The 13,550-nt window shown below is 38.7% G+C and overlaps 1 protein-coding gene across 2 annotated transcripts in view; it reads right to left on the bottom strand.

Annotated features, from left to right (window-relative positions):
• htr1d (5-hydroxytryptamine (serotonin) receptor 1D, G protein-coupled) overlaps nt 1–6,523 on the bottom strand; it is a 75,900-nt gene extending 69,377 nt beyond the window's left edge. Inside the window, exons 1-3 of one of the 2 annotated variants that reach the window (XR_002274222.1) lie at nt 6,403–6,523; nt 5,832–5,913; nt 3,130–3,166 (exon numbers count right to left, since the gene is read on the bottom strand). The gene's annotated coding sequence lies outside the window, so the exon portion shown is untranslated. Of the gene's footprint in view, nt 1–3,129; nt 3,167–5,831; nt 5,914–6,402 lie in introns of those variants that run through there. The other variant, XM_020591079.1, reaches the window with a different exon arrangement.
• Between the last annotated feature and the right edge of the window lie 7,027 nt (nt 6,524–13,550).

Below are 13,550 nucleotides of genomic sequence, written 5' to 3'. Positions count from 1 at the left end.
CTTTAGTAGGGCTGTAGCAAGCCAAGCGTCCTCGATGACGTGCATTACCACTACTGCCTCACAGCAGGGGGCGTGTCGTGCTGCTGTTGTCCTACTTCATAGCACAGCTGACCGCAGTGAGCATGTGACAGTCAGTGGATCAGTTTTAAGTATTTCAGGGAGGATTAGTACAAAAACAAACATCCACAGTGATCTGAAAAAGCTGCAGGTGGCAGGTGTTACATTTGTGACTAGCACACCATGTCAAACAGTTTTCCTTGCTGTGCATTGCTGTATTCAAGTAAAATGCTTTGTCACTATATTAACATGCTGATTATAAGGGAACCACAAAGTACCCAGGTCCTTTATTTAAGTAAAAATAGTAATACAACAGAATAAAGGTTCAAGGATTGTGTCAATTCACCATATGTGCAGGGCATACAGAAAATCGAAATACCATTTCTCACCTTGTATTGGGTGCCATAACCTTTAGGAACTAAAGTAGAATAAAAATTGAACAGAATAGAATAAGAACTGGATTGATATAATTAGGATAAATCTAAACAGTACAGCCAATAAGCTGTGACTCAAAACCGTGTACAGTCAGTGACAATAGTGCAAACAATAATAGGAGACTGTCAGGTGGTTCAGCATCACCAGGGCGTTGGTGGTGAGGTGCAAATAGCATACGAGGTATACATGGACAGTATTGCCAAGTGACCAACAGCAGCAGATTTATATATAATATGATGGTAAAACAGCAGAGGTAACAATAAAAATATTGTTACAAGTAAAAGTCCTGCATTCAAAATGTTACTTAAGAGTATCAGCATCAAAACAAAGTATTAACAGTACTCATTATGCAGAATGGCAAGTTTCATATTCCTATACATCATATTAGTGCTTTACAATTACTGATGCACTATTGTGTACATCACATTTATTGCTACAGCTGATAAAAGGTGGGAACCAGTTTATATGCTTGTAATTTGAACATCTGCTGCATATGTTGTGAATTTCCACCACTGGTCACATGTATAATTACCTTATTACTGAGTGTTGTGTTTGTGTGATTTACTGCAAACACTTTTGTAAGAAACATTTTATTGCCCAGGTTTACTGTACTGCCATAACATCAAAACAATGAGGTTAACAGGAAATGTTGAGTGGGAGTGATAATTCTGTGTGTATCATCACAATCAAGCCCTTTCACATTAACACTACACAGTCCTTAAAAACACTGATTAGTGCAGCTTTAAATTTGGTAGCTGCCTAAACCTAAAAATAAGTTGTTCATCCAGTCAGTGCCCTGTACACTTAACCATCTACCCCATCAGCCACAAGTTAGGGGCAGTAGTCTATAAGAATATCACACAACTAATGTAATCCAAATAACAATAGCATCTTCATTAAAATGGATTTGACAAATTAGCTGGGTAGAAACATATTCTGTAGGACACAGAGTTTCCCCTCTGTGAGCGCAGTGGGTGACAGGATGACAGCGAGCACACGGGTTGTTGCGCTGTGGTCTAGAAACACTGATCTAGAGGTGATTATTCTTGGGCCAGTGACTTCATGAGCACTGCTTTATCAAGAGCCATTATTGTTCTGGTTTGAACAATCAGCATGTGTTTGCATCACTGCACAGAGTAATGGCAGTGAAGGAACTGGGAAATGGTTCTGCAGCTGAGGACATGATACTGAATCATGCTTTATGATCATTACTGTAAGTCAGTCTGACCTTCTCATACTGTTGTAGCAAATATGTGTGCAGCAGAAGAGAGGATAACAGAGGAATTCCTTGGAGATGATTAACAGACTTAATCCCCTCCACCTCAGGCTGGTGGGGACAACACCCAGGGAAGATGATGCAAAGGAATGCTCTCAGAAGTGATAACTTTCCATCAGCACCAGAGACTTCCCACGTTTACAGTTCTAAAACCTGAAGCTACATTTTCAGTGAATGAAATGCACCTTGCATTCACTTATGTGCTCACATGATGATCTCTGGGCTCCGAGTAACTGGCTGCAGACTAAAACATCGTTTGTTATCCCAGCTCATCTCAAAGGGACACCCGTAGAGGACTCCCGAGGGGCCATTTTACAACTCATGTCATATTTGATACAGCACAGATGTACTGTATCAGCCATCGTTCTCACAGACACTTGTGTTGGGACACAAAATCTATATGAACTAAGTGCTTAAATCTTATGCAACTTGTGTAATAATGATCTTAAGTCCAATTTTGATCATTCTTTTGCATGATTTTCTTTGATAGTTTTCCCTGAAAGGGTCATTGTTCTTTGAGTGACTCCTCCTGTTTACACTATATAATTGTGTAAATTACACAAAATGTTCCCTGCTCAGTGTTGTCAGTTGGCTTTACTTTCAGTGTTGACGTAGAAAATGAAGTGGGCCTAGGATTATCACAAATCATAAAGTAAATGACCTCAGCAAGATAAAATGACCTTAAAGAATCAGAATGACCAGACACACAACACTACCTCAAGAAACAAAGTGACATTAAAAAGATGACTTCAGACTTCATTTACCAACAAGCCAAAGAAAAGTGCACAAAACTGCAAAAAGACAATGACCTCAAAGAGATTCAGAACACTGCTCCAAGCAGTGACCAAAAAGATTGAAAATGACCACAAAGTGAGAGCAGATGCAAGAAGACCTGTTTCAATCTGTTGTTCATGCTCCTGTGGGGAGCAGGGTTTCTTTTATATCTGCGCTGCATGTGTCCAGAAGCAGAACCCAAAAAACCTGACTGTAGGGAACATTTAAACCTTGACAGATTGTTTGTAGACTTTTTAAACTGTTGCTCAAACTTTTGTTCTGATAGGTGGAAGTGGAAGGGGGCTTCAATCCAACTTAATTTCCATATTCCCTTGCAGGTTTTCAGCTTTCTCACTTTAGAGTCAGAATTTTAATGTCTCTGCAGGGTTGACCCCCATTTGTTGCCAAGCTTGTCCCACTAATAGAGTGCTTCTTTTCTGGGACAGCTTCGGGACCCTGCCTTTGTTCTCAGTCAGGATCACTCCTGTCACTGCTGAACAGATAGACATGGAGGAGAAGAGGTGGGGCTGGAGTTGTGTTCCTGAATGACTTGTTGATGCTGCTGCTGGCAGGGGGCATTGGGAAAAAAAAGTGCAGCTTCTACTGACACAATGTCAGATTCCCCTTTACATAGAGAGAGGAGGAGAATAATCATTGTCAGGAACAAAGCAAAATCACCAAAATAAAGAACGGGATTGGATCAACTCATGATGATGCACTGAAAACAGGTTTCTTCCAATCACACTATCATTTTGTACTCCAGTCAGATGACAGGTAACATATGGTTTGGCATCTTCCTCTGACAGCAGCAGGTCTTACTAAATGTAAATTTTAATCTAGCAACATCACAGTTCCTTTTCTTCAGCAGACAATGTATTCAAGTCACATTTTGCAGCACGTCTGTTGGTCTGTTTCTTTATCTGTCCACACTTATGCACTTGGGAGCTTATGACAAACTAGTTAGAGGTATAGACCTGCTACCAAAAACAGAAAGAGGCTTCATGTGGGGGAAATATTCTACCCAAACATTTTCTCTGGTGCAGTGAGGGACCAGAAGGTGCAGAAGACTTTTAGCTTGCACCATGTGGGCGGATTCTATTACATGTGCTATAATGAGAAGTGTGCGCTTGTTCATGCGTGTAATCATATGTATGTGAATGCATATGTTAATTTTTTATTTTTTTTAATTGGACATGCAAACCATTTGTGCCTTCCCTCGTGAGCTTCTTGGCACCAATTCACCTCAGATGTTATTAACGCTGAGCAAAACAATCCATCATTTTTAAGATTTCCACAGGGCGTGTTCTTTTTATTTTTTAATCAAAGCCTGGCTCCCATGCTGAGAGACCTATTCGGCTGTGAAACAAGGCCCGGTTGTCCCTGGTTAACTGTACACATCTTTACCAGAGTGAGCTGCTCGCTAACAAATGAACTCCGCTCACACACCAGCGCCTAGGCCACTGAGGAATTAACAGAGACATAATTGAAAAGGAGAAAGAATGCTTGAGAAAAAGACGATCCAAGGGACTAGCTTTGTCATTTCCAATACACTGTTTATGTACCGCTGTGAATGTGTCAACTTTTGTTTGTGCTTGTGTTACAGCAAAGCAGGAGGGTTTAAAAATGTTTCACAAGGCTCTGCTCCGACTTTAATACTGTTTATAAATGTGTTATGTTTGTCAATAAAAGCTGCCCTGATAAAGAACTGCAAAAAACAGAAGATCACGTGGGAGCTTTGTGACTTGCCAGATTTGTTTGCAATTCACCAGATTCGTTCATGTACTAAACAGCAGACTTGCCAGCACTCCTGATTCTTGCTGCCTGGTATAATGTTTACTTGCCTTAAATAAGGATATGTACATACACACTGAGCGCTGCTGTACCAGAGTCAAATTCCTCATGTACCAACACACCTGGCCAATAAAGCTGATTCTGTACTACTATACCAGATGTCTGTGTGCCACATTTACGGCCGTTTCTAAAGCAGCTTCAAGTTATACTGTACACCATATCATAAAGCTAATACCACAATTTCCATAACACAACCAAACTTTATAGCTGCATTCACATAAAAACTATAGCTGTGTTTCAGTCAAATCTCTGCTACGTACAGTAACAGACCAGCTGCACCACTGTAGGATACAGTCAATAACATTTTTATTACTTTAAGCCAACAATAAAACCTCACTGGACCATTTCCTGTCTGTCTATATTTTATTGAACACCCAAAAGCATAAAGTAAAGCCTTCGACCATGTGGATGAAAACACACGTCCTCAGGCAACCGAAAACTGCCTCCTGAATCAGGGTCAACTCGAAACTTTTAAAAATCAGGCCTCTTTATCTCTCTCTGAGGTCTTCAGACAATCTTTTGAACTACTTCCCCCTTACAGCACTACTCTGTTTAGTGGAGTCTTTGCCTGATTAGCAGTAGCTTACTCTTGGGCACCAAGTCCCTTAGTATTTTAGCATGTTCGTTTGTGCTCCAGGGACATTGCCATCATACGTTTTGTGTTTTCTTGTTTTGTTTCCATTTCAAAATTACAAAAATTGTCCCCTTTTTCATTTGCTGAGACATTCCTGATTTACCATACGGCATATAAGACACCATAGCAGTCCTAGAATTGATGTTTAGCCTTGTTTACTTTTGACGTTGGAGATGTTACAATGTACTCGGTCCTGTTGTCAGTACTGAAGGGATAAACAGTGCATATAGCACAAGATCAATCTCCCTTATTGTTGCTTGGATAAGAATTCAGCTAGATTCCTACATATATATGAGCTGAGCATTTGTTCAGTTTGTACCCTCTCTTACCTTTCTCCTCAATGATTTACAAATAAGATGGCTGTTACATGTGGTCTACTACACATTTCAACAGCAATTGAAATTTTGTAAAGAAAAACGAAAAAAAAAAGATGGGTACAAAAATAAAAATAAAAATAAATCCATTATTGGCGCCAATACACTATCATTAATACAGTAGATTTGGCTAGTTTCGTAAGAGCTATACATTGTTTGAATCAGAGTTCAAACCACTATATTTATATGCTGTGACTACAGGACTAGTACAACCTTAGAATAATGCCTGGACACAATGAAGTTTCAAAAAGGGGTTGTTTTACCGTTTTGTATTTACTCGGCCAGCATAGCACAAAAACAACATTAAGCTAGCTACCAGACATGCTGATGACAAATTACCAGAACATGCAAACTCCCAGCAACAAGAAGGCCTAGTCCTGTAGCCGCAGTATTCTGCATGTGGTTCAAATCACAACAAAGAGTAACCTACCGAATCCTGTAGTAGCATGGGGGCTGCTCAAATAACAGATGCAATGGCTAACCACCCTTCAACTGACTTCCTTGTGTGGTTCCTGGAGCAGAAGTGATATTACAAATTATTTTCAGCATCTGTTCCTTTATTGAAAGATTATCTGTGTTGATACTCACAATTCATGCCACCAAAACCATCACTCAACAAATAATTAAAAGCTTAAGTGTTCTTATTTAAATTCAAAATTCTATTGTGAACCCAAATGCAGAGAAACAGGATGCAAGTAAAGTTCTTTCAGGTTTAATCAAGGCTAGAGTTCCAAATGGGGTCAACCAAATATAAAGTCAGTACAAAATGTGAGCAAAAGTAACAAAGAATGTCTGTTAACAAGTTACACTATAGAGCAAAATACTTAGTGTTGTGTGATTTAGGTGAACAAACCAACAAATACAAAAATGGAATGTGGTGTGGAGGTCAAAAAAACAATGACTCAGAGAAAACCTTAGTCAAACACCAACAAAAAACACTTAGAATAAACACTGGACAATGAACAAGTTAGCAAAGAAACCAGTCCATATGAGAAACTGACCTGACCAGATACAATGAGGTGTTTGTCCTCAAACAACATCCTATGGGGGCAACAAAGAGTCTAGTGAAAATAGTAGCTACAATCCATTAACATGAGGGCAGAAAGGCACTTCTTGGGTGGGTGTCTGCCAACCAACTGCCAAAGAACTGAACAAAGTGAGGCGGTTGGTCAGTCCAAGGAGATAATGAGGACCAGGTGGAAGTAATTAAGGCCATTCCTGTGCAGATGGTGCAGAGAGGAAGTGTGTCAAAATAAGAGCATGAAAACAACAAGTCTGACAAAGATATATACTGTATATATAGTAAGGATTTTTACTGAACTAAAGGGACCTTGCTCTGAAGTGTATTTGAAGGGCTATAAGTGAAGTCAACTGTGTAAACCTACAGGCAGAATGTGAGCTTGTCTTGGAATAGGAAGATGCAGTGAAAAATGAATGCAGGCATATTGTATTAACAGGTTACCTCAAATTCTTAGTCTAAAAGGCAAATACTCTGTATGGTGTTTCACCTGTTCACCCCTTTAGTTGAGTTCCAGAGACTTGTAGAATCAATGTCAAGGTGCATTGGAGCTGCTCTGGTGTCACGTGGTGGTCCGACACCTTACTAAGGCACTGTCTGGAGTGAGGATATTTTTCATTTTCTCACACTTGTTCAAAAGGCTGTTTTGGGTTAAGACTTGGTTTTAGGGTTCCCATTAGAATTAGGGTTAAGTCAGTGTTAGGGTTAGGCAAGTATTGATTATGGTTAAGGTAGGTCTCCAGAAAATAAATTAAGTCCCTACAGGGATGAAAACAAATGTTTCTGTGTGAGTGTATGTTCAGGTGTGTATGTGGGTGTGTGTGTACAATACTGTGCGCTCTGTTTACCCCTCACCCAACAGGAAATTAACTGACTGCTGATCTTTGGGCATCCAGGAACAAAAAAAAAAATGACTGTCTTATTAAAAATGTGTCAGATGCTGCAGGTGCTGGAATCAGAAACATGTCAGACTGGAGCTGAACAAACAGCACAGTTTCTGTCATTGCCATTATCACCATTCAGACTAACAAACACACTTTTCCCTCTTTTTGTATATGCACGTACATGTGTATCAGACTGATGTGATCTCCTGTGAGGTGACTACCTACCAGAGGTCATTTATGATTGCAGCTATCCAAGGAAATGAGCTCTGCTGCCTTATCCCGCAGCTGTTCTCTGTCAAAACAGACAGTTGGCTTCAGTTGTCATATGTGAAAATGATTTTCTCCTGAAAACCTCCTGGATTTCTCAATACTTATATATGTTGTTTTGTTGTTGTTGTTGTTGTTGTTGTTGTTGTTTTTTTACCCAAGGTAACATTGACAGAAGTCCTCTGAAGACTATAAAGTAAAGATTAATGCAACCTCTGTCCTTTTTATGGTCAATGACAGCACCTTTGCAGCATATGACTCTAATGAATTTATAATAAAGTACTTTCCTTAAGATCTTTTCTCTAATAAAAGTAAAACATGTTTGAAAACATTTCTGGTAAAGCATCGCTGTAAAATGGAAAACACGTACTGGTACTTGAAGGATAGGTTTGGGATTTTCATGTCAGTCTTAAAAAACTATATTGAAAAGATGAGTTTCTAAAAAAAAATTCAGTGCACAGCTGTTATAGCTATTTAACATTTATGTTGGGTGTCTGCACTTTCCTTATTCTTCTTTCCCAAACCTCAAAGCTTCCCCTGGCCTGTACTTTTAATGGTGAGCCTTTGTTAGTTGGATAACACTCAGTGTTGTTAAGCTTGTGCACTATATAAAGAAAGAACAGAGACAAAACAGGAATGTTGGAGAATTTGAAGGATTCCCTTTCACTTGGTATACAAAGGTAACTCTTATTGCTTGAGATGTTATACAAAAAAACAAATAAAAAAGTGTTTAAAAATCTGAAAATATGAAGGCTGACTGCACAATGTTGCACAGTGCGCTTCTCTCACTTTATCACTTTCACTGCAGATGATTCTCCACGGCATATTATTTATTTTGTTGTGTGAGAATGTGGTGACTCAAACAAGAAAAACAATGATAACCCCAGTCACCACTTTCTGCAGTGCTCTAATTAATTGCTTACTAAACAAACCAGGGGAGTAGCTTCTGAATAAATAAATGCTGAAAAGAGCTTTGGTGCAATGACTCAAACTGCATGTCAAGTATGCTGTGAATTGCATGTCTACATAAACAGAGTTCACTTCCTACATGATTGTTTCCAAATGCATTTTAAACAGCCCACATCATCCACCTGGTTACTGGTAAACTCACTGCCCTGCCAATCAGTTTGTACTCAGAAAACCACAAGATGTCTCAATGGGTGCAAAGCATGACTATATAACAGCTGGTTATGGTCAGTACAAAGGTGAATGTAGGCTGCTTCAGCTTCCCACACTTTTTATCTACCTGATTATTCAGCCATCACTATGACTCAAAGCTTGTTGTAAGGCGACTTGGTGCAGTGTTACACCCACGCTACTGTCAGATGAAAGCTTTATCCTTTATTATTAAACTGTAAACCTCCGAGGAATTTCTAAAAATGAAAAATTAATCGTACTTCAGTCATATTGCCGACAACAAAGATTAGCATTTTGAAGTCAGATCTCCACAAGACAATGATGCAAGCGTTCGCTACTCTGCTCTCTTCACACGTACTGTACGAACAGGATGCCTTATTAAATTTGCCTTAATCGAATGTTTGAAAAATTAGCTTCTACAATGAATGACTGCTGTGTTTTTTAAAACTCCATTTATCCCTTCAGTCTCATGTTTCAGGAAAAGAAATGACACTTTAAACCTTTCGCCGTGATCAGCCAGATCAATCAGATCAATCAGGCAAAGGATCACCAGGAGACTGAATCTAGAAATGGCATTTCCATGTTTTTGTTCTAGCTTTTTTTTCATAACTTCTTGAGTTAAGAAGGAGGAGAGACGGGAACATGATCTAGATGTACTCTCTTTTTCCAGTGTACATTTATGTGGCTTTTTTTCCAATATTTGTCTGTATTTGCTGCAATAAGCGTTAAAAGGCACCTGCTCCATTACATTTCAGAAGTAGAGTAGACTGGTACTTGGTTGAAATTACTGGGACTAGCAGAGTTGCAGGCATCAATTTTGCTTTACTCTGATGCAACCCACAGAAGCATCTGTTGTGTAAAACAGTTTGAAACTGCACAGTGCCTTGCTTACTTTATTTTTTACTTTTGGTAACCATAACGTCCTGATTTCTGCTACCTGCCCTACCTCCCTTCTCGATGGCATAATTAATATTTAAAATAATTTTCCATATGTTCCTAATGGAAATTACTTGATTTATGAGAAATTAGTTGCTTGAATTAATTGTCTTATAAGAATATTAAAAAAAACAGTAAATGGAATTTATCTGTAACCGAAGACTGAAAACTCTTCCTCAGGCTTATTACAATCCACAGATTCCTAGGAGCATTAGTGACAGTATGATCTTTGTGGGCTCACTACTGTACCTGTGGGATCTCTATCTGCTCTCACTGCAGTCGATGCCACTGTTGATACCTCATCTATAACTACCTAGGTTCTCCATTAGGTGTGTTTACTGACAGAACCTTTCTCCACATCCGTCCTCGGTTTCTTGTACTCCTGCTTTGTTATTTACGATGGATGGTACAATATCTATTTGCAGTCAAGAGTAATGCTCTTATCTTTTTTTCCTTTTTAAGCCTTTTTTCAGTCAGAATACCAGAAAAGATAAATAAATCCATCCAGCACAGATAAGTGCACTATGAGTGGCTGTCAGTCAAACTTTGTTTTGGTTTTTTCCTATGGTTTTGTGTAGCGCATAACGACAGGTCATCAAAACTTTCTGTTTAATGAGTGCAGGTGGAGTCTAGAGGTCAGAGAAGCAACATCCAACCGTTGCAATGGGCAAGTTAAACCACCTTTTATTGTAGCAGTGCAAACAATTATGGCTATACACAATATCTCACAGTATCTCAGGAGGTGTTACAGGTTGTTACCAACTACAGCCGTCTACAGCTGGCTAAGCAGCTTTAGTAGCTCGATAAAGAAGAAAAGAAACAAAAACAAAATACGCCAAAAATAATTCACACAGCTCCAGCAAGAACAGCGCTATCGGTGTGAAAATACCTGAAAGCTCAGACAGTTTGAATGACTAATATCCTGCTGATTGAATCTATCCAACATGATATGAAGAATTAATAAACTTTTCAGCCGATTTTTTTTTTTTGCATACACACAAATGAAAATTACCTTGAAATGATTTTGTGCAATCACAGTGAAAATCTTGGGAAATACTCTTGGTCTATGCAAATGGAAAAGCACATCTTCAAACCCAGCTTCCTTTTTTTATACTTCAGTGTCTGTCTGCCGCCTGTTGCCAGCTATGTCTCCCTTTTCATGGTGCGGAAACACATTTCTCTTCCTATCATAAGTTATTTGATTTGCATTTTAAGACGTGCTCATGAGCCTGCAGGCTGTCAGGGAACTTAGCAAAGAGAACTACTTTCAGCCATGCAAGCTAATTGGGCAGTGAGGCAGTTGATTTTGAAAATTCCTATCAAGCTCATAGACCTGCTCTCTCTCTTTTTTTAAGGCTCCTATAAAGTTTTTAAAAAGCTTCAACTGGTTAGCATGCTAATGTACCTGATACTGAACTGACTTGTGTGTGTTGCAATTAGAGAAGAAAGAAGAAGGAATATTGTGATTTTTGCTGTTTTAGCAATTGAAAAGAACATCTTGTACGTAATGTTGCTTTATCCTTTGCTTTTTATATTACTACATGTTTATCTTTTTCACTTCATATAATTAGACTAAGTGACAAACTTGTTCAATTTTAAATAAAGATAGTATGTGTTGAGATGAGATGTACAGACATGTCAAATTCACCTTCCTGGTAGCCTTTTCCTCGGGCAGTGGTGATATGGAAAGCTGCATTACTTTTTTAGTGTTTTAGTTGCTGCCTCCATCATTTGAATCGTCAGGTAGAATATAAGAACACACTTTCCAGAGATGTATTCCTTGTAAGACAAGCCGCTACACAGGAGGGTAAATGTGAAAGGTTATTCACAACAGGCGCCCGTGTTTCTGCGGTTGAGTCCAATATACAGCACAAGCCATCCTGCTTTATCATTTGTCAGACTTGGCTCTGTGAAAAAAACAATGGCCCAGTCACATCTCATGCATTCTGTGGTTTCTCAGTAACAGTTCTCTACTTTTGGTTTATCTGCTTTAGCAGCAACTTAAAGCACATTTCCTGTAGATAATTATATTGATATGTTACTACAGGGAGTTCTCAGTCTTGATTTAACTTTTGAGTGCTCTATAAGAGCTTTCATCATATTTACAGCAGTGCCATTTTTGCATTCTAGTAAACATAGCCACATATTGAAAACCTTCTAAATATCATAATAAAATTATAAACTATGCTTACTAGTACTATAGGTGGAGCCTACAGTAATTGATATCAATATTTTCTAACATGCAGTGATTACTGCATCTCCTGAAACACAAATTGAATTCTAAAAATTACTTTGTTACTGAAAATGGTGCAAATAAAGTTTGGTAAAATAAGGTCAAATTTAAAGTGAAGCCTTTGTGGTGATTTACCAAAGAACTGACAAAGAAAACTGAATGGAGTTGTGGGTCATGTTAGCCTTCCCAGATGAGGACGAATAACCGTGGAAGGAAATTCACATTGTTTTTAGTCTCCAAAATTACAAGTACAAAGAAAAAAAGTTAGATCTCCAAGCAGGTATGTTGGGGTCCAAGCTACTGACGCAACTCAGAACCAAGGAAACAAGGAGACCTGCTGTTTGGCACAACAATGCACAGATTGTTGGAGAAAGTTGTATGGTGCTGAAATTACACGAAGATAATGATGATGCCCACAGCAACAAGAAAGAAGTGGCAGAGGTGGTGCTGCAAGATTTGTTCATTCCCAGTGGGCCTTCACAGTTCATGTTTGGAAGCATATTAACGTATATTTCTGCTTAGCATCACCATATTTGGAACATGCAAGCTGTGATTTTGAAACATGTTTATTTCCACTCCTAATTTGAACAACTTTCACTAAACGTCATAGATTGCAGCTTATACAGAAGCATGCAAGAGCCCTGGGTAGTGAGATTTAAGCTTTCTTCACAAAAGTGTATGAGATCTGGTTGCGTTAGTTAGTTGGCATGAAATTGAATCAGTGAACACATTTCCTTGACTTGCCTTGTAGGCTACTGTAAATTGCTGTGTTTAATCTCAAACCCAGCTTTGTTTTGCTCAGGGGTATGTTGTGTGCGTGTGTGTGCATATGTGTGTGTGTTCAAGGCTATCAAAGCTTTTTCTTGTTAACACCGTCAGTACTCAAGTCTCCACCACTTATGTTGATGTAGGTGACATTCAAAGTCCTGCCAAGTGAGGGCAATTACTCTTTAACTACCAAGTGACAGTGAATTATTGTTTTGGGGCAAGTATGTAGTTTTTCTCCTGGATGAAAAAGACACTGCTGCTTTTCAAATCAAGTCACATACAAAAAAGGAGAGGGAAAGAAGAAGGTGGTGTGAGGCAAACAGAAAAACATAAAGTGGTGCTAATGAGAATGTCAGAGACAAAAAATGTCCATGTTGCAGATCACAATAAAGTGTTATGATTAATGGTCGGAGTTTTTTCCTCACCTCATTGCGCTTCTCACTTAACTCTGCTCTCTTGTTGTCTGCAGCTCAGATAAATATGTTTCATCACATGAGCAGTACAACACATTAGCTCATCCACCCAACCAGTACACCCCCACCACAACAGCAAACATGAGTATGTCATCTGGCTAAATGCAGAGACTGGAACTCACATACATTTGCCAGATAATACTGAATAAAATATTTTTTATACAGTATTTTTGTTTGTTTGTAGATGTACGTTTTTTCAAAGTCATTTTTTTAGTGATGTTGATTAATGCAAATGCACATTCGTTTTAAATAAAAAGATTCTCAATCCTGTAAATTTAAAAATCCTATTTTAAAAAGCAAGGAATTCTCTGCAACCCCAAGTTAAAGGTGATATGCAAATATTAGGAACTGGATATATGATGGAGATAAATAGATAAAGGGATGGTGGTACTTGACGTTAGTCGCCTCCGTCTGCTTTTTTTTTTTTTTTTTT

Source organism: Monopterus albus, unplaced genomic scaffold, assembly GCF_001952655.1.
Source record: "Monopterus albus unplaced genomic scaffold, M_albus_1.0 scaffold13.1, whole genome shotgun sequence".
In the NCBI taxonomy this organism is placed as follows: Eukaryota; Metazoa; Chordata; class Actinopteri; order Synbranchiformes; family Synbranchidae; genus Monopterus; species Monopterus albus.
Note: the sequence above shows the minus strand (reverse complement) of the source record. Positions and strands in the feature narration are given on the sequence as shown.